Genomic DNA, 21,838 nt, shown 5'->3' with positions numbered 1-21,838 from the left:
GTTTTAGCGATTTAAAAAAAAAAAATATATATATATATATATATATATATATATATATACATACTGTATATATAGAATTTTTTTTTTTTTTTTACTCAGTGTAAAAGGATCTATAGGAATTCATTGTTTACATAATAAAGGCTTGTAAAATCAAAATATTTGCCTTTTTTCAGTTTGGTTTATGTACAAGGGGAAAAGTGTGAGAACAAGAATAGATTGTGTTCTCTTCATGCTTATTGTTTTAGAATCCAATTAATGGGAGTTAAATTTGTCCATAGTTTTCTTTAAGTCAGTAAATGAACCAAATTCAGTTAAATTAAAAAAATATCAATGGAAAATTCAATTCAACAAGTGTGGCGGTGAGTGTAAGAGGTTAATGACTCATGCGAGTGTAAGTGTGATAGTGTAGCTTTGTGGGGGTTTTGTCATTGATGTATGAGTGTTGACCTCACCCCTCTTCCCTCCTAAATAATTGTTAAACAAGAGGATGGACAAAGGTGTCGTGTGCTGTGTGCAGTAGGGAGGGTCCAGCGATCTGTGAGGGCATTTCTCTTGCCTGGCGTGGGCCACAGTGGGACGTACAGGTCAGCTGACCCTGATAATCCTCCGGTCTGTCCCTGGGGTCCAGAGGGGCTGTTCAGTCCATCCAACGGCAGTCGAGATCCCTGCCCCTTTGTAATCCGACAGTGATTAATAGGGGTTTAATAACGCCTGCTGAATGTATGTGCTTCCCTAGTGAAATGTATTCCTGGAGTAATTGTATCCCTTCTTTTGTTGTACATACTGTCATTTTCATATATTGTGGTCAGTATGTGGCTTTCTCTGTTAGTGATAGGCTGATATATCAGCTGGTCCACTTAATCGGTTGATATGGAGACATTCTGCATTCAGCTCATAAACTGCGATAAACTTCAGTGATTAAAGGGGTGTTCCAGGTTCAATACAATTCAGCTCAATCGATAGCATTTGTGGCATAATTTGGATTACCACAAAAATAATTTTGACTTGTCCCTCGTTTATTTAAAAATAAGAATAATAATGGAAGTGGATTGGGCCTGCATAAACGCTAAAATGCACATCATATATGTAAATATTATAAATGTTTAACATGATTGTAGTGTCATAAAATCTGTTATTTACTGGTGTTAGGGCATTAACCAGATTACAGGGTTTATTAGCATTACGTCATCATGATGGCAAAGTTGTAATATTAAATATATTTCTATTGCAAGTGCTTTACTGAAACCACGATTTTTGCTTTTTAAATAATGAACCAGGGTCGGGTTGAAATAATTTTTTGTGGTAGTCAACATTATGCCTCAAATGCTGTTGATTAAGCTTAATTTAATTGTACAGAACCCAGAACATTCCTTTAACAGTAATGTTTTAGTTTCTTAAATTTACAGACCACTTTGTTAATGGATGATGCACATTTCCTGATTTGAAAATAGTAAGCATGGTGTTTACATCAAATTGTATTTTTGTCTTGTACTGTATGTTTGTACTGTAGAAATGCATTTGTCACACTACAGGACTATTTAAGTGAATGGCAAAAAAGGTTAAAGAAGTGGTGCCCACTTACACCTCCTTACAATATATACTTTCCATTATATACATATGTAAAGTATAAAAAAATATCTTTTTTTAAATGTTAAAAAAAGAAGTTCATGGACATGGGAAACTCCATATTGGTTGAGCACTATAGTTCCCTCTGCTCAGCGTGTTGCATTATTTAACCGTTACATGGGCTGTACAGAGAGAGGAAATGGGGCTGAGCAGCTAAGCATTGATCGATGCAGATTGTGTAATCATTTACACCTCATGCATGATGAATGCGCGGGGTGGGGGGTTTGGGTGTCTTCACGTGTGTTTTAGGTTTCCGAACTGATGCACTCAGATGGGTCAAAATTAAAACAAAAGAAGGAGGTGCTTGATGTGACACCTGTTGTTTGTTTTTTGTTTTTGTTTTATTTTTCGGTCTGGTGACCTAGTTTGAGTGACTTTGATATTGTTATTGTAAAGTTTATTTTAAATTCAAATCAACTAGGCTAATTTTTTTTTTTCACTCAGCCATTACACTTCTGTCTCACGCACGTTCTGCAGCTAAAAGCTCATGTATTATTTATTCGTTGTCCCTGTCATTCAGGATGGATACTTGCAAAGGACCAGTGACTCACCAATATATCTGTATAATTAGGTGTTTGCTGTTATTTTAAATGACAAATATTCAAGACATCCTTGTCCACATTGTAATTAATTAAATGAACACCAGGAGGAATCATATTTAATGATTTTTATTTATACGCAACAATATAACAGTATACTTGTAGCACTAATACACAGCAATATTTATATAGATATATTTTTACTTAAAGGGTAGTTCACCCAAAAATGAAAATTCTCTCATTATTTACTCACCCTCATGATATCCCAGGTGTGTGTGGCTGTCTTTCTTCACCAGGACACATGGTGATTTATAGTTAAAAAAAAGTACTTGCATATTGATCTTTTTCACACCAAAAGTAATCGTGTCGCTTTAGAAGACATCAAAAGTCAAAATCAGCATCCACTTGCATTTTAAAGACCTATTGAGCTAAGATATTTTTTTTATTTTCTTCAAATATGTCCTGGTGAAGAAAGAAAGTCATACACACCTGGGATATCATGAAGGTATGTAAATGATGTAAGAATTTTCATTTTTGTGTGAACTAAGCATTGTTATGTAAGATGCCAGATAAGGATCTTCCATGAGCGTTTTTGAGTGATGTCGCAAACAAATCAGAGTTTTGATTCACTGAAATGTAAAATTTCAGGGACTGCTAATAGAAATGAATCAATCTCTCTGGCTCTTGTCTGCATTTTTGCTACTGATGTTTCAATCAAAGTTTTAACTGGCACACAACTGGCCAGCTGACGCTGTCTTTTGGAAACGTGATAGCCAAATCAAACTTGAATTGAAGTCATTGTGTTATTCACAATTTGTTGCTTAATTTCTTATGTTTCAAACAATAAAAATATGTCATACATTTTATGGCTGGGTGTCTATACAGATTTCCTTGTTTGATTTGATTCATATTTTGATACACTTTGATTCAATTCTTATTCAGTTGGGTATATTTCAGTTATAATGTTGATTATTTGCTTGCATATTAAATAAAATTTCTCCCAGCTAATGCTGTAAAACATAAAGGGAACCTTCTAACTTGGTACATGGAAAAAATATGAATTTGAAAAATTAACAACAGGGCCCAAACTATGCAATTTAATTATGTATTTAACAGATATAATAATCAACAAAACCAAACCTGAAATAAGCTTTAATGTAAAAGTGAAAGAGCGATCTTGGGATTTTAAGAAACTATCGGGATTGTTCAAATGAATATCATGATTAATCAGTAACGTTATAATTTTACATAGCCCTATAAGATATGAAATGTATCACCCAGCAATACTAGCACATCATAAAACTGTTTGGAGGATCTTTGAGGATCTTTTGACAAATGTTGTAGATTTTATGCTACAGGCGTGTTGTATTCAGTGCCTCAGTTATATTTGAATGCTTTATTTTCATAACCCAGCCTCTCCCATTAAATGTGGCATAACCAGACAGCCTCTGGCTGGGCCGAACTCAGTGTTTACCCAGTTTAATAGCATGCTACGTTGACTGCATTGAGGGATTGTGGGCTGTTTATGTGGGTTGATGTTCTGTGGGCCTGGTATTTGTGGCATTAAACGTAAACGTCCAATGGTTGCATTTTTTGCTCAGGGCTTTTTCACTACTGCAGAAATGAACATACTCGTCGAAAGAATAAATTAATTGCTCTGTTTCTCTACACTATTTATAACATGGTAGATATATCCATTTACACATGAGAGCAACCAAGAAAAATGGAGTAATGTGAAAAAATAGAGCGGGATGTGTCCCAAACATGTTAAGCCGAGGAAGAACTTGTTATTAAGAGGTGATTGTTAGGAACAATACAAAGTAGAATTTAGTTGTTTACTGTTACGTTGGATCTTGCTGCATTAATAGAGAATTCAACTGATCTCAGGTCACAGGTGTGCAAAAAAAAGGCTATTTTACAACTCCTTCGAATGTGGCTCATTCAGTTAGAACTTAGAGTAATTTGAAGCATTTTATAACATTAGTTTTACCGTTTTGAGTCTTTTGTTTTTAACTCAAGTGTTTCATAATGTGAGGCTGTTTTTACATTGATTTATCAGTCATTTGTTATGAATAGCCTTGCCTTTGGGTTTGTGTCTATTTAGTTCCAATTATAAAGACAAAATAATCAAAATAATTGAAGCACCTTTCATTTGTAATTTTTTTTTATTATCTGTGCTATCCAAAAATATGCATTACACAAATGGAAAACAACCCCATGACACCGTGTTTTTGTGGACTGAAGCAGAGATGAGATGAGAGCATTTCACCCTATTTGGAATTATTCGGTGCTCATTCAAAGGTTGTTGGTAACGCAACTTCACACAGAAAGTTCCTACAATTTTTAACTAGATCCCATAGCAATGCTGCGTACAAGTTAAGAAATTATTAGTGAAAAAATACTTGTATAATAATAATATAGTGATTATTAGTTATTATTATACAAATGTAATATATTCTGTAATTTCTTAATTTAGTATTAATAGCCATTATTATTATTATTATTATTATGATTATGATTATTCAATATTATATTATAATGATTAATCCTTTACTGAATGAACTCTCTGAATCAGTGTTGTTCAATGTTCATAAACCTTAAATCAGTTGCAGTCGAAATTATTCACCCATGGGTCAGCAGTACGTCTCGAGTAAGATGTAGGACAAGAACGACACCATCCCCACAGTCAAGCATGGAGGTGGGTCAGTCCTGTTATGGGGGTGTTTTGCGGCTGCAGGAAACGGCTATCCTGACTATGTGACTGACACCATGGATTCTTTCAGGTATCAGGCCATTTTGGCATGAAAAATGTGATGCCTTCAGTGTGTAAATTGAAGCTTGGTGATTACTGGACTTTCCAGCAAGACAATAACACCAAGGATACATCCAAGATGTCCAAAATGTGGTTCAGGGATAGGTTGTGGAATGTCATTAAATGGCCCTTTCAGTCCATCATTAAAATCCCATTGCAAACCTTTGTTGGGATTTCAAGGATGCAGTGGCAGCACAGAAACCAAAGAATGTCAATGAGTTGGAATGTGTAAATACATGTGTAAAAAATGTGTAAAAATTCTTAATAGAGAGGTGTCCGAAGCCTGAGAACACTTACCGTAAACATTTATTTGCTGTTATTAAGGATAAAGGATGCTCCACAAATGATTGGCTTTGGGGGTTGAATATTTTTGACATGACATTTGTGGAGAGAATTAGTTCTTTTTTATTTTAAAATTTGGGTAAACTGAACTCTTTGTTCTCAAAATCACTCAAATGTGTATTAAAAACTTACTTTGACTGTTTACTGAGATTTTAGTTGATGTGTTTTAATTCACATCACCAGAATGTATTGCTGGTCATGGGGGTTGAATAATTTTGATTGCAACTGTGTATATATATATATATACAGTTGAAGTCAGACGTTTACATACACTTAGGTTGAAGTCATTAAAACTCATTTTTTAACCACTCCTCAGATTTAATATTTGAAAACTATAGTTTTGGCAAGTCGTTTAGGACATACATTTTTTCAGCAATTGTTTACAGATTGATTGTTTCACTTTTAATTGACTATATCACAATTCCAGTGGGTCATAAATTTACATATACTAAGTTAACTGTGCCTTTAAGCAGCTTGGAAAATTCCAGACAATGATGTCAAGCCTTTAGACAATGTTTAGACCTTTAGACAAAACTATTTTAAGGCCTACCTTCAAACTCAGTGCCTTTTTGCTTGACATCATGGGAAAATCAAAATAAATCAGCCAAGCCCTCAGAAAAAAAAAAATGTGGATCTCCACAAGTCTGGTTCATCCTTGGGAGCAATTTCCAAATGCCTGAAGGTACCACGTTTATCTGTACAAACAATAGTACGCAAGTATAAACACCATGGGACCACACAGCCATCATACCGCTCAGGAAGGAGACGTATTCTGTCTCCTAGAGATGAACTTAGTTTGGTGTGAAAAGTGCAAATCAATCCCAAAACAACAGCAAAGGACCTTTTGTAGATGCTGGAGGAAACAGGTAGACAAGTATCTATATCCACAGTAAAACAAGTCCTATATCGACATAACCTGAAAGGCTGCTCAGCAAGGAAGAAGCCACTGCTCCAAAACTGCCATAAAAAAGCCAGACTACAGTTTGCAAGTGCACATGGGGACAAAGATCTTACATTTTGGAGAAATTACTCTGGTCTGATGAAACAAAAATTGAACTTTTTGGCCATAATGACAATCGGTATGTTTGGAGGAAAAGGGGTGAGGCTGGCAAGCCGAAGAACACCATCCCAACCGTGAAGCATGGGTGTGGCAGCATCATGTTGTGGGAGTGCTTTGCTGCAGGAGGGACTGGTGCACTTCACAAAATAGATGGCATAATGAGGAAGGAAAATTATCTGGATATATTGAAGCAAAATCTCAAGACATCAGCCATGAAGTGAAAGCTCGGTCGCAATTGGGTCTTCCAAATAGACAATGACCTCAAGCATACCTCCAAAGTGGTGGCAAAATGGCTTAAAGACAACAAAGTCAAGGTATTGGAAAAAGCCCTGACCATAATCTGATTTAAAATTTGTGGGCAGAACTGAAAAAGCATGTGCGAGCAAGGAGGCCTATAAACCTGACTCGGTTACACCAGTTCTGTCTGGAGGAATGTGCCAAAATTCCACCAACTTATTGTGAGAAGCTTGTGGAGGGCTACCCAAAATGTTTGACCCAAGTTAATATTCTGAAATTTCACATTCTTAAAATAGTGATCCTATCTGCTGTTATACAGAAGCTGTTGTCAAACATATGATATCTGAAAAGCTACACACATTTTCATACACACGTGTACACACTCTTACACACAAACAAGCATTATATACTGTATATGTATATAAAATGGGATTTAAAAGGAAGCAATGAGTTGAACTAATCTTCTAGGATTATCTAATTCTGTGTGTGTGTTTAGGGTGTGCCTGTAGAATCCTGCCTCTAACTGTCAAGAGTTATAGATTCCTCGGGGCCAGAAATAGATGTATTTAATGTGGGGGATGGTGACAGGGTAAATTGGGGGTGGGTGGGCTGGAAGTGTTGCCCCACCTAAAGGAAACATTCCAAATGGAATTACAGAGTTAAGACGTCAAACATGACGGATTTCCCATCAGAGCAGGGTTGTTCCAATAATAGCACTGGTTTCATCCATGCTCCTTCTGGTTTGTGTGACTTCTTGTCAATAAAAGTGAGGACAACTAGTTAAAGAGTAGTAGACGAACGTTAGGAGGAAGGGGTTCTTCAGACACTATTTGTAAAACCTTTATTGGTTATGCTTCACAAAACTCGCACTGTTTGTGCTACAGACTTGTATGATACCTCTTGTTGGTATCATTCATGTTGAGGACAGGTGTGTTATTACTTTTCTAAGAGATCAGACTTATGATTTATACTTGAGAGATGATTTAATGGGTGTAAAAAAATCCCACAGACTTGCAGTGAAGAATGGACACGAGGCATTTCTAGAGACTGGAATATCATAGAGACTTGGGGTTGGGACTTTTTGACGTGGGTCCGAAGCAGCCACCCACAATACCCTTGAAGCAACCACCTAGCAATCACTAAGAACACCCTAGCAACCGCAGAGAAATGCCTTGACAACCACCCAGAACACCGTAGGATCGTGAGGTTGAGGTTTCTACATGATTTATTGCATTTGATTGTGTTTTTCACACAAAGAAATATACAGACATCGTATCAATTTGCTCTGATGTGTACTCTGCTTGACCTCTCACAGAAATTTGCTTTGCTCAAAGGAATATGCAATCAAAACAGGTCTGGCCTTGAGTCAGCGCTAGATATTTTTACAATGATGAGCGAGCGTGTGAATGACCAGCCCAGCAAATGTCTAGAAAAACACCTTTTGAGTTAAATAAAAGGAAAAACAAACAAGATTTTTAAATTTCTCTCTCGCTCTCAAAAAAAGAAAAAAAAAAAAAAAGAAAAAAGTGGTTTGTTTGCACAAACTCAACCCACACTAGTGTGTTCTGGATGGTTACTTACTGGCCCAAGTAAAAAGAGCCCACCCCCAAGTCTCTGGTGTTCTGATCTCTAGATATGGCTAAGCATTTTTTACACCCATTTAGTCATCGAAAACCGGCAAAATGTCTGTTTGCTTAGAAATGTAATGGCACACCTTTCTTCAGCAAGCTGCATGATTTGAGGTATCATTCATGTCTGTTGTACAAACTGTGCAGGACAAGTTACACAGTGAAGTTTAATGCATGGGGTAGTTTGTTCAAATCACTAACCCTAGTGTGAGCAATAGTAATAGTGATGCTTGACCTAACAACCACCACTAACTAGCCTATAAGAACTATTCATCAATCCATCAAATACAAAGTAGATCAAATACAATCCATCAAAAATTATAGCAAATATTCTCAATTTTCATTATCTAAATAAAAAGCCAATGGCATACACAGAAGTTTTGTTTTAGTTAACTAAATCAACAGCAAAACTAGTGTTACTGTTGTGTGATAATCTGCTGCAGTTTTGACCTCATAGTCCCTCATATCTGAAGCTTGTGGTCAAAGTCTGATGAAAATTGTCTGTTTATTACACTTGTTATATTGGTTGGTGAATTGACCCTGAAGAGCGATCTCTCATGATCCCTCATGTGGCAAAATATACTGATGACCGTGGTAATGTGATCTGTCAGAACACGCACACTCTGTCGAGTCCTTCATTACTGTTAATGGCAGATCTTGTTAAGTGACCCTCGGCTAAAATAGATCAGCTGTAGACGGGTCTTTCCATTCTGGTTTTTATATGTTCACTGCTAATGTTGGCTTGTTTAGACTGGAAATAATAAGGACTATGCAACTAAATTTGGGTCAGGTGGACATTTGTATTTGTAACAAAGTTACACAACTATACGATCCCAGTGTGAACAATTTGTGCAGAGTTATTGGTGGATGAACATTTACAACCCTGTTTAGGCTATATTTGGAATAAAATGACAGAAGAATGTAAATAAAACTACCCTTATAAAAAATTTAAAACCTCTCTTTAGCTATTTTCAAGCGTGCAATTAAGTTAGATTGTCGTAAAAATAGCATGATTGTCTGAACTGACTGTTCACAATGTTCACACATTGCAAAGAAAGCAGATATTTATCCCATTTATTTCAACATATGAGAGTGGCCCAGATTTAATGTGTTTTTTGCCATTTACTGTACACTGTCATCCAAACAGATCTGTGCCACATTTGAGGGAAACCAGCTTTGGGCCACATTCAGCTGTGAACTGTCAACATAGCCATAGGCTTTGTTCCCACTGCACATAAATGTGATTTGCAAGCGATGAAATCGAATCTGTTTGTTGAGACCGTGTAGTCGATATCCATTATTTCTACATTGGTTGCTATAGTAGTGTCTAAAGCATCAAACGATGTCAGCAAACATAAGAGAGTAAATGTGATTGTGGAAAAATTTTTGGTTTTTTTTGTTTTTTTGCCTCTGCTGATGTACTTGACATCTTGCTGTGGTGTTGCATGCCTGAGGGGCATCAGAGGTGGTATTTACACATTATATGCTGTGTCTTATACCACTCCCTAAGTCACGCTTTCACCATGTAATACAAAGTGAATGCGACGTGTGTGTAAATGATAGGGCTGGGTAGGCCTGTCGCGATTATTAAATAATTGTCTGATCGCGGTTATTTTATCTAACCATGGTTATTTTAGATAACCGCGATGTGTTTGCCTTTCTTTCATCTGCTGAATTCAAATGAAGATTTTTAGAAGACTTTCTCAGCTGTTTTGGTCCATACAATGCAAGTGAATGGGTGCCAAAATTTTGAAGCTCCAAAAATCACATAATCACAAAAATCCATAAGACTCCAGTGGTGAAATCAATGTCTTCTGAAGCGATATGATAGGTGTGGGTGAGCTCAATATGTAAGTCCTTTTTCACTATAAATTCTCCTCCCTGCTCAGTCAATCTCCACTTTAACTTTCACATTCTTCTTCTTGTGTTTTTGGTGATTCAGATTCTTCATGCATATTGTCCCCTACTGGGTGGGGAGAAGAATTTCTAGCAAAAAAAGGACTTAAAAATTGATCTGTTTCTCACCCAATCCTATTATATCACTTCTGAAGATATGGATTAAAACACTGGAGTCTTATGGGTTACTTTTATGCTGCCTTTATGTGCTTTTTGGAGTGTCAAGATTTTGGCACCCATTCACTTGCATTGTATGGACCTACAGAGCTGAAATATTCTTCTAAAAATCTTAATTTGTGTTTTGCTGAAGAAAGAAAGTCATACACATCTGGGATGGCATGAGTGTGAGTAAATGATAAGAGAATTTTCATTTTTGGGTGAACTATCCCTTTAGGGTCATAAACGGTTTAAACAAAAACTGATTGCCACACATTTTGCCCATAACCCTGAATTTGCAATGCATATATACACCTCTACCGCTTATCCAATGTGTATACATGTGGTGCGCATGCCTGTTTATGTTTTGATGTCAAAAGCAGAGAATAATCCATTTATTTCAAATCTTATTTAAATGTTGTTTTCTTGCATTTTTAGATTTTTTTTAATAAGCAAAAGTTTTGGTTGTTATCAGCATTTTAATGTGCATGTAAATGTGCTCAATGTCTGCCTGATCTGTCCTGGGTTCTATTTTATTATTTTATTATTTTGTGAATCTGGTCAGTAGGTTATTTGCAGACTCTTCCACATCTCCTCGGGAGTAGCATGCCTTTTCAGGTCAGTAGGTGAAGTCTTTCGTGCGGTAAGCGAGTTGTGAATGAACCACAATGATTGTTGTTCTGTCTCAAGTTGGTTTGGCTCCCATCCAGATCAGCAGCTGAGCGACCCATCACAGACCTGCAGCAGGCTGGCACGTGGCCACAGACTGCGGAGAGAGAGAGAGAGAGAGAGAGAGGGGGGGGGGGGTGTGCAAGGGTTTTATTTCACGCTCCTGCTGTAGTTGCCAACCACGCATGATGTAAGCGCTACCTTGCTGCAGGGCCTTTAACTGCGTGCCAAGAGTGAATTCCTTGCAAAGATAACCTTCTCAAACTTAGCCTGACTCTTTCAGAGAGAGTGTATAGTTGATGTTAGGTTAGTGCAGTTTTCCATTCTAGTCCTAAATGAAATTATTTTAAGCATATTTTAGCCTTTGTTTTTAACCATTTTATTAAACTGAGGAGTATTTGTTAACCATTTAAATATTTTTCTTAATGAACTTGTATAAATAACGTTTTTGATGAAGTTCCTGCTGTTAGGAAAATGACATCAATTGTAGGGTGTAATTTACTCAAATTTGTTCCTGTGATTTGATAACATTCCACTAATATAGCAATTTTCGCTGTTCCTATTGTATGATACAATACATTTTATGCATATACTGTATGCATTAAGCAGTAGATTTTAGTTAAGCTTGAATAAACATTTATGTTTTAAGGTTTTTCAAAGCTTACACCATAAAGTTTAATAATTCATCATATTTCAATCCACTAATAATCTAATGTCTTTTTTAGAGAGATTGACTATGAGAGTCTAGAAATAGAATAGCCTATTTCCTGTAAGTAGCATATAAACCATTTTTGTGAAAACAAAACAAACAAAAACTCTGATCCTCATTGTGTTTATGTCTTTGAACAGACGTGCTTGTTTTGTTTTTTTCTTATTCACTGTCTCCATTAGTGGGCTGATGTTTGAATGTTGGAGACTTGAACAACAATTTAACAGGCAAATCAAAGATCTGCATATGTGACACACACGAGCAGTGTCTGCTGTTGAGCATACGCCACGCAAGACCTTTAAAGTTCTATCATGCGATTTGACTTATTCTGTATACTGTATGTTTGCTCAAGGTTTGTCATAACAGATGTCATATAATCTGTTGCTCAGAGTTAAACCAAATGAACGCACTAGACAGCTTTAGATTAGGATGTCACCTAGACAATTTACACTGTCCTTCCAGGTATAGAATGGAGCATTTGACAGAACAGAGCACTTATTCACTGTGAAGCGCATAGTGCATGCAGAGTATATTTCTATAATTAAATCGCAGAATTTTGTGCTTTAATACTCAAACTGGGTCATTTAAACAATTACTTATCCAAAGGTGTGAAGCTACCATCAAAAACAAACACAAACTGGAAAGCCTTCATGTCAAAATAAAAGCTTGATTCAACTTATGACAGAAATATGTTAATATTGTATAGTAAAATTTAATATTCACTCAAATGTATATTCACAATAATTATAATTAGGGCTGGGTATTGATACAGATTTCCCGATTCGATTCCGATTCATAAGCTCTCAATTCGATTCGATTCAATATAGATTCAGATGGATTTATTTCAGTGATAATGTCCCTTTTGCTTACATATAAAATAAATTATATCCCAGCAAATGCTGTTATTATACATGGGACCTTTTAACTAGGTACATTAGGAAAAAATGTTTACTAATTAAATTTTATTACTTTTTCATCATTTTGGTCACATTTTGGCTTTTGAAAAATTAACAAATAAATGTATTCAATCAATAAATAAGATAATATATTTCATATATTATTTTTGTTACATATTTATTGTTAAATTGCAAAATTGTTACAATTTACAAGTATTTACATTGATTTGTTGAACACGTGCTAAAACCTGTACCTGTACAAAAAACTGCATTTCTGTAAACAGCGCCTTTAAATGAACGCATGTTAACAAGAGAGGACTTGAATGGCTTTACGTCATCTGTGCAATGCATAATTAGAATTCATTATTCAGTGACAAATGGGATGCATGGATCTTGTCTTCGGACACACATTAAATGGAACAACTTTTACTCTCAACACACTGTGAAAGGATCTCGCTGCTGAACACTTCACGACTAAACTACACAATTACTGGTGAGTGAAATGGAAACATTTACCAGCCAGTTGCCAAATATATTCACTTTAGTCGCATTAATGAAATTTGGTTGCAAATGCGAGTGATTTCCTCTCATTGTAGTAGAGGGTTGCGCATTGAGTGAAAGATCGATCTTGGGATTTAAGAATCAATATTGAGATCATTCAAATGAAGATCGCGATTAATCGGAAAAACTATATTTTTACCCACCCCTAATTATAATAATTAGGGATGTCCTGATACGATACTGATATCTGAATCGGGTCAGATACCGCACTCATGTACTTGAACTCATGCTCGCAAAAATGCTCCCCAAAACCAATACCACCTGATGTACGAATGTCATTTTTATATCCCAGTGTGATTATTAAACGCAAATTCTACAATTTAATGAGTTAAATATATAGTTTGCATGTGCTGTGTGCTTCAAATTCGCTTGTGAATGTGTGGAGCCAGTGTTGTGCTGGCACCGGCTGCTTTTAGAGCTCCTTTGCTCATACACGGAAAACACCATCATGAGCATCGTGCGCTCTGTTTGTAATAGATGACAGCAAGCAGAGTGCTAATGCACTTTGCAAATACAGACTACATATTTATTTAATTAAATAGCAGCCTTTTGCAGTTTAATAATTACTTTGAGTCATGTAGCGACCTGCTTTTCTGGAAGTGAGATGCTACCATTAAAACAACACGGAAATGGAAAGGGCTTCAAAATAAAAGCTTCTGCCAAAATAAAAGCTTAATTTAAATGGAAAAAAGTACAATAGATGTATCACTACTGTATAGTTATGTAATGTTTACTGTAATACTACTATTAGTACTACTACTACTACTAATAATAATAATAATAAATCAATAGTTATTGTATTATATTTAAGCAATATCTCACATCTGTGATGCTCTGTTTCAGCACTTTATTTGACAAAAATAACTAATGTTGTATTTTGTGTTATGTTGTGAGGTTATGTGTAAAAGCACTTCATTTGATACAATATTATGTTGAAAATTAATTGTTCTATATTCATTTGATTAAAGTTTTAATGAATTTATTTATTTAGACCATTTTGATAATAAAATTCAAATAAACTGTTGATATGGAATTCAGAAAAAAAACAGGTATTGTATTGGCGAGTACGGAAGAGGAAGTATTGGTACTTCTCCAAAAAATCTGGACATCCCTATTAATAATGTTAAAGCAAAATCTCACAAGTAAGAGTGTTGTTACTGAATAAACGTTTTTATCAATGTTTCCATGTATACTGAGATATTCTGTTGTGTAGCACTTTATATGAAAAATAAATAAATAACACCAGTGTTGTGTTTTAGATTGTGCTGTGAGGATCTATGCAGAAGCATTTTATCTGATAATGCAATGGTATGTTAAAAAGCAATTGTTCTATTTTTTTTTTTTTTTTTTAAGTTTTATGAATTTTGATGCTGAAGTTGAATTAAACTTCATACACAGAATTCAGAAAAAATGTAATGGAAAACCCAAGATTTGAGAAAAATGTTTAATTGGGTCCTACTTGAAACAAAATTAAGCAATGTTTAGACTGCTTAATTGAAAATCACTTGAAGGAAACATGCAATTGTTTTAATTTATTATTATTTACATTTAATATTTAACTTTTTTTTAAATAGGCTAAAAAAGTGTGTTCAATAGCATATTATCCATTTTTGCTGTTGTATCGAAATTGGAATCAAGAATCTTGAAAATGTACTGGTATTGGTACAGACTACTAAAATTTTGTATCTTGACAAGCCTAGTTTGAGCAATTCCCCTGTTGAGCTTCATTCATATCTCCTGGACAAAATCCGGAAAATTATGGAATTTGTTTTGTGTTGAAACGTAAAGCAAACGAGAGTAAATTTCTGATGCCGTTTGTCTCTGAAATCAACAGTCACCTTACCAGAAATAACCGAAGGGTTTTTCATCGCCGCAGACAGCTGGCCGCAAATGGGTCATTTTTCAAGACTGGTTATGCAAATTGGGGCTTGTCCTGTTTTGCTATATGGAAATGAACATACCTTGATTTGGTTGATATATGTTTCTTACCAAGTAACATGTATTTCATGATGTTTTCAAAACACATCTTATAAAGTCATAACCTTTGGTTTGAAATTCTGAGCATTTTGCTTAATTTACTTGTGTTTAAGTATAACATCTTTGTCAAAATAGATTTCTTCAGAAATTCCCTATCTTAAAAAAAATTTGCCTTTCAAATGCAGTGAACATGGATTGTGTTACTAATATCTGATTTAACTCCTCTAATTTTGCATTATATTAAAGCAGATCAATGAACTCATAACTGATGAATATGAAAAATGGTGCAGCATCAACCGTGTTCGTGGAATATTGTTTGGCAGAGTTTACCAGCTGATTCACTCACACAGCTGAACGAAATATGGGCTGCGTTTCAACGTGTGCTGCAGACCACTTCCTCTAAATGTAAAAGTTGATGTCAAGACATGCGTGTGTGTGTCTTCTGTTTGTTTTTGTTGTTTAATGTCTATTTGTGTGTGTGTTTTTCACTTTATCATGGGCCCTTCTCGAGATCTGAGAAAACATGACTGTGGCAGACTCTGCCTTCGCTACCAAGGAGGAAGTGGGAACCGGAGTGAACAATCAACAGAACATTAATTTCCACCTCAAATTTAAACAGTACAACGAAACAGACACACACACATAGACACATGCGACTCTCTCTCTCTCCCCAACCGGCGTCTCCAGCTTGTCCTTATCCCCCTTCCGGCTGATTAGGACGATACATCGCCGGGCGTGCATCCTCACGGCCCGGCCATGCCCTCCTCCTCGTCACAGTGACCATTTCGCTGGTGTGTCTATGCAACTTCAGGAGAACACATGGAAATGCGTCTTTCCCTCAAGAGGGCCGTCAGTGAGATGTGTTATGAAACCCCATGCTGATATCGATTAAACATCGTGAGGGAATATGAGTTGTCATCAGTACTACTCCTCAGTGTCTCCTTGTGGTTTTATGATTTGAGTTGCCATTGTTTGCCACATTTGTCCCAATTCCACTGTAGAAACCTGTTTCACCACTGACAGCGGAAAAACAGCTGCTGGCTACGACTTTACGACTTTACAACCTTACAAAAAATATTTTCTCTGCCCTCGTGAAATTAATTTGAGCAGTTATGTGAACAAATGAGTAATGTATTTCAGCTGCTTTGAATTCTTAAAGTAGATCGTATGAAATGCTTGAAGCAAGTTAAGAATGTAAGTGTATTGAGGTTTATCAGAGCAACTTTGTATTTTGAAGTGTTAGATCTGAAGGTTATTTTTAGCTCAAGGTTTTTGTCTTAGAGAATAATAGAATAGATGAATGGTCTTATGGAGGTGTAAACACTAGCACTATGCAAAGTGATTTGTCCTAATGGCATCAGATACAAAACAGGGCTCAACAATATGGAAGGCCTGTTGGCCTGGGGCCAGTGTGAGAGTTTCAGGCCAGTGTTGTGTTGTAATTAAATTTTTTCATTAAATTGTTGATGTATTTTCATGCCTTGCATGAACCTTTGGATTTCTGTGATGTATTGAACGTTTTGGAAATTCTGCTGATTTAAACTTGTCATCATGACAGGCTAAGAGATTTTAGAAACTGCGAGAATGTTGTCATTCTCTTTGAAGCATCAGTAAGAATGGGTTGAGAATTACAAACCAGTGAGTAGTCTTTTTTTTTTTTTTTTTAAATGCCATCATTTTCCAGCAAAATGATAGCTGTTTAATTTCCAGTTGTTATTGCAAATTTTAGTAGTAATTTTTTATTGGAAAAAACTAAATGTTTAATTATATATATATATATATATATATATATAGCTATATAGCTATTTTATATAGCTAAAATGCTTTAAAATATTTTTTTTCCACATCAGTCTACACTCCATACCCCATAATGACAAAGGAAAAAAACAGATTTTTGTTAACTTTGCAAATTTATTATAAAGAAAAAACTGAAATATCACATTGACATAAGTATTAAGACCCTTTGCTATGACACTTGAAATTTAGCTTAGGTGCGTCCCATTTCTCTGGATAATCTTTGAGATGTTTCTACACTTTGATTGGAGTCCACCTGTGGCAAATTCAATTGATTGGACATGATTTGGAAAGGCACACACCTATCTATATAAAGTTTCACAGTTGAAAATGCATATTTTCCACTTGGAAAAAAGCACCTAAAGGACCCTCAGACTGTGAGAAACAAAATTCTCTGGTCTGATGAAACAAAGATTATACTGTTCATTTTGCCTAAATTTCAAGAGTCATGTCTGGAGGAAACCAGACACCGCTCATCACCTGCGTGATACCATCCCAGTGGTGAAGCATGGTGGTGGTAGTGTCATGCTGTGGGTGTGTTTTTCAGCGGCAGGCACTGGGGTACTGGTCAGGGTTGAAGGAAAGCTGAACGCAGCAAAATACAGAGATATCCCTAATGAAAACCTGGTCTAGAGCACTCAGGACCTCAGACTGGGCCAAAGGTTCACCTTCCAACAGGACAATGACCCTAAGCAAACAGCCATGACAATGCAAGAGTGGCTTAGGGACAACTCTGTGAATGTCCTTGAGTGGCCCAGCAAGAGCCCAGACTTTAACTCAATCGAACATCTTTAGAGAGATCTGAAAATGGCTGTCCACCGACGGTCCCCATCCAACGTGACAGAGCTTGAGAGGATCTAAAGAGAAGAATGGCAGAAAATTACAAGCCTTATTTATGTAAGCTACACCTCCAAAAACAAGGTTAGAACTTTGTTCCTTAATTATTGCAGTTATATTGTTATAATATAACTGGAGTGTTCTAGTTTTGTTGCACTATTGCTGTTAGGCTTATGTATTCAACAAACATGTCTGCGATTGGTTACCATGATTAACCACTTGAAAAAAAATTTAATACAGATTTTTAATTCAGCAGCAGTAGATCTAAATGGTATTCAATTTGTAATTGACACTTTTCACAATTAGTTAATTGTAGCAGCTGTAATTTTGATTAATTGTGCAGCCCTAATATATATATGCACACACACACACATCATGATGTTACTATATTGTGCATTTTAGCTCAAAATTGATGCATTGACCAATCAGCACCCAGGACTGCAACTGTCATTTTCATAACTCATTTTTAGAGTGTTATAAATCTCCATAAGAAAGTCTTGAATGGGAGAGAAAGGAATGTTTACAAAGTACAAATAATGTGGTACAGTGTTTCAGTTTGGTGAACAGCTGTCCAAGGGTCTGTTTAGTAGACTTCCAACTAAGAAATTCTTGAGATTTCTGCTTTGTAAAATTGAACCTCAAATGGTCCCTTTGTGCAGACAATTTGGCACAAAAGGAATGCACACAGTGTGTTTTTATATGGTTTGAAAAGTTATATCCTCATATTGGATAAAAAAGGAAAGATAAACAAAACACTCTAAAAAATCAACACCATGGTGCAAATATTGCCTCATAAAAAAAGTTTCTTTCTGACACTGATTTTAGTAATTATAATGTACTTGGTATAAAAGTTACAGAAGACTATGTATGTCCTGATTAAGATAGTAAGTGTGTGTTTCCAGGACTACGGAAGCATTAAAGAGGGGTCGGGCAGTAAACCGTGACTCTGTGAGTGGGGGAGGGTTTTTGGAATGTAGCATGTTGGCGAAAGTGATCTGGTTTGAACAAATGCATCTGGGTTGATTGGTTGAGTTCTGTTTGTTAGGACTAATCACAGCTCTTTGTTTTTGGCTCCTGAAGTCGCACAGTTGATTTACACCTCGCTCTCAGCGCTCTCGTATACGGCTTAACTTTCCTCGAGTTACACCCTTTCAGTGGGATTACCTGGAGTAAAACAAGCTTCAGTGTCTCTCTCTTTGTGTCCATGAGATCTTTTACAGCAGTTAGCAGATAAACCCCATGATCCTCTCCACCCATTTTCCGCCCTCTCCGCAGTACTATGGATGATTCCGTTCTGCTCAGGCGGGATATTAAAACCCAATTATTTAATCTGGATTAAAGATTAACCCCTCCTTAAATGGCTGCTATCTGTGCCTTGCTGAGAGAGCAGAACAACCTGATTGGCGCCAGGTTGCCTACAAGACCTCACCCCATTCAGCTTTATTACCCCAGCATGAGGGGTTTCAGAGCCACATATCCTGTGTTTGGGGTGTTTGATACACACACAGGGTTCACATTAACTCACACAATCCTTTAAAACACATGAGGCAGATTCAGAAAATAATTTGACCACCAGGTGTGTATGACCATAAATCTGTCTAGTTTTCTTCCAGAACTTTGCTCTCTGTGAGATTTCCCATCACTGTCTACTATTTGACAGGTAGTCGTTTTCTTAAAAAAAGATTAGCTGACCTGCCATGGGACCTAGACACACACACACACACACACACACACACACACACACACACACACACACACACACACACACACACACAGAAATGTGATGTCAACTTCAGCTCTCAAAGCAGTGCAAAATAAGTTAAGTAACAATAGCGCAAATAGAGTAAACAAGCAATAATTAAGAAATAAAACAAAAATGCATTAAATTAAATAAAATCTTTAAAAAATACATAAAATTACAATAAATTCAATTCAAAATTAATTTAATTTAATTAGAGAATTTAATTTAACAATTACAGTATGATTAGAGTGACAATCAGCAAATTAAAACAAATGGAAGTAAAAATCATTTAATAAGTAATTAGTATAAATAAAAAATAAGACTAAAAATGGCAGTAATTATATTAAATAGTAGAGCCTCCATCTCTCTGTAGCCCAATTACAACCCCAATTCTGAAAACGTTGGGACAGTATGGAAAATGCTAATCCTAATAATAAAAAAAGAGTGAAACATCAAACAATATGTTGTTGTAGTGCTTTTAATATAGCAATGGATGAATAGAAATTTAGATGAATAGATTTAGAAATCATGCTTTTTGTTTTGATTGACATATTCCATACTGCCACAACCATTTCTGATTTAGGGTTGTATTATTGTGAATGTAAACTCACATCCATTTCATTTTTTTTATTGAGATGTTGCCTTGTATTGTTTTTTTGTGAAATCATCTATCCTCTAACATTAAAACTGTGGAACATCACAAGTATAACATTTAATGGTGTTAAATGACTAGGTGAATCAAGTTTAGAACCTAGTATGTTACCAAAAACATGGTAAAGTCCTGGCAGGCAGACCATCATGGTAATTGTAACAACAAAAAGCTATGAGCATCTGTTCCACGCACTCATATGTATACATGAGGCAACAGTTGTAGTTTACACTATTTACAAAAATTACATCCCATAATATATTTTAAAACTGCTGTGTGAATAATGTTTTGGATGTTAAAACACTTTCTCGAAATAGTTTAATGTGAATGAATGACTGTAAGGTATCCATTTACATTTATGCATATAGCAGATGTTTTTATCCAAAAGCAACTTACAGTGCATTCAAGGCATTGACCTGTTTCATGTGAAGTCACTGTATGACCACGCCACCATGTTTGTGACGAATATTCTATATACCTTCATTGCGCTGTTGGATGCGACAAAAACCTTCTTCAGGAGTTAAAAGAAGCTCTTACATTCATACAGAGGGGATAATCACAGATGTTTTTAATACTTTGATTAAATCAAACCAGAAAACAACACAAACACATTTGTAACTTCTGAATGAGAGATGTTTACAATGATATACAATGTGTACTTGCCGATCACACATCTGACTCACCAGCGTACGGAGATGAATCTTGGATAAAATATCTTTAAATGTTCAATTTGGCAATATTTGTGCTGTTTTCAGACCTGTATTAACTTTTCCTAGGACTTGGCATGGATCGAAAGCAATTTCTGATGTTTTCCTTGATATCGTTTTTGGGTGTTTTTACATTCACCGCCATTGTTTCCTCCCACTGATGGTCACAAATATGGCGGCTGCGGGAAAAGTGACATCATTGAAACAAGTCAATACATCAGTTGGTGTGTTGCTTGGGAATGGATCCCATAACTCTGTTGTTGCTAGCACCATGCTCTACCAGTTGAGCTTCAGGAATCAGGTAGACTGACTTTCTGAAGAGTGTAAACACTGTGACTGTGGCAATTTCAAAGCATCGCTCTGTTTGTTTGAGCAGCCTGATATGTCCAGTTTTTACTTAGGTGGTCAGAATGTTTGGGAAACCTGTTTTGAAACAGTAATTACAATTCCACTTGACGCCGCTAGTAGTGCAGAATTAATTTTACACACTGTAACTTTAACTGCAATTATCAGACAGACTGATTGGCCTGTAGGGCAGTTCAGAGCTATATGCTGTTGTATATGAGCTGGATAAAGTTCATTCTCCCATGATCCTTTGCTCTGAGTGATGACAGACACACCTTGACCCCTCTTGTCAGCACTCTGTGTTCTATATAGTATGTGCTGCATTTACACAGGGACCAATGACCACACAGTCTCTGTCTGCCCTCAGGGGCCCCTAAGATTAATTTAAAATGAATCTTCTAATTCCTAACATTGTAGGTTTGTGGTTCAGGTATTTTTTGCTCCATTAGAAGGGTTTTTACAGTGTGTAGTGTAGAGAGACATGGAGTAAAATGTCCACAGCAACACTCTTGATGTGTTCGTGAAGATCTTTGAACTAGTTTTACAAAAACACAGTATAAATAAAACAAGTGTGGGACTTGTCTGTTTACATCTTGGGCCAGCAACAAAATCCATGAAAGCACACAAACAAAGACGCAAAGGCTTGGCCAATGCATT

At 36.1% G+C, this 21,838-nt stretch overlaps 1 protein-coding gene across 1 annotated transcript in view; it reads left to right on the top strand.

Moving 5' to 3' along the window:
- LOC127416595 (AT-rich interactive domain-containing protein 3B-like) overlaps positions 1-21,838 on the top strand; it is a 75,625-nt gene that overhangs the window by 10,258 nt on the left and 43,529 nt on the right. The gene's annotated exons all lie outside the window — the stretch shown is intronic.

The sequence above is a fragment of the Myxocyprinus asiaticus genome, chromosome 26 (assembly GCF_019703515.2).
Source record: "Myxocyprinus asiaticus isolate MX2 ecotype Aquarium Trade chromosome 26, UBuf_Myxa_2, whole genome shotgun sequence".
Taxonomy (NCBI): Eukaryota; Metazoa; Chordata; class Actinopteri; order Cypriniformes; family Catostomidae; genus Myxocyprinus; species Myxocyprinus asiaticus.
The sequence above is the reverse complement of the archived record's forward strand: the minus strand, read 5'-3'. Positions and strand labels throughout refer to the sequence as shown.